Below are 1172 nucleotides of genomic sequence, written 5' to 3' on the forward strand. Positions count from 1 at the left end.
TAGTGTACACAAGGTTGAATACCCTCGCTAAGTCTTCCGCAGTCAGTTTCTAACAAGGAGACTATCTACATGGTTTTTATTATAAGCGTTCCTTCCTTTGTCAATTCCTTTGCTAATACTGCGTAAGTTTTAATTAATTTAATTTATTTTTAATTTATTTTATATTGTAGCGATTGCATCGCCACTACCCCGAATTGTTAGCCTGCGCAAAGATAAAAAATCTAGCGAGCAAACGGAAAAGCAAATTTCACGGCCAGTCGTTACGTAAAGGCATAAGTCGTAAACAAGTACAAAAACCGGCGGACCTATAACAAACACGATGACTAATAAACACGATGACAAGCAAGGGCAGAAGTGATAGGTTGAGCGACCGCGGACAACGAGAAGCCGGGACTTGTCCGGCTGTCTCCGTGTAGACTAGACGTGCGTTCTCGGTATCCCGCTTCTTGTAATAAAGCACATTTTTAGTTGAATTTCGGAAAAGATTCTCTTTCTCGTCCAATTTCTACCGATCCTTCATCCGCCCACGAAGCGTTACTCGATTTACGAAGAGATATACGGATTACTTCCTTGCCGCGCAAAGGCGAGCACCAAAATATAACTTAGCAATTCAACTATCAAGTGGTTTTAATTTTAAAGAAATTTTATTGTAAGTTTAGTATTATATATGTAGGATATAGGTAGCGATCGAGCGATTATTTCGTTTTAAGTTGCGCGCGCGTAGAGGGAGTTGCTTAGCGAGAAGAAAGGCGCGTTTTTTGTTTATTTAAAAAAAGAGCGCAGCGGCGAGAAGCGAGAGCGTGCCGATTCATTTTGTGTTTCTCATCTCGGGTTCTCTTTTTTTTGTATCCCTCATTATCAATATATATATATTACAACCATAAACATCGTTTTACTACAATTGGGGGCTCGTCCGGGATAAAAGAAAAGAAGCCTTTTGAAAATAAACCAAAGATATCGAGCAAAGGATCAGACGGTGCTTCGGTGTCGACGGCCATGAGCAGCAAGCGATACGAGGATATGACGATAATGCAGCTGAAAGACGAATTGAAAAGACGTAAGCTAAATACGACGGGTGTTAAGTCAGAGTTAATTGAGCGACTTAAACGAAACGATGGAGACGATCATGACGACGGCGCTGAGGATAGCGGATCGGGCGATAAAAGTGACGA

This window comes from Wasmannia auropunctata, unplaced genomic scaffold (genome assembly GCF_000956235.1).
Source record: "Wasmannia auropunctata unplaced genomic scaffold, wasmannia.A_1.0 LD336076.1, whole genome shotgun sequence".
Taxonomy (NCBI): Eukaryota; Metazoa; Arthropoda; class Insecta; order Hymenoptera; family Formicidae; genus Wasmannia; species Wasmannia auropunctata.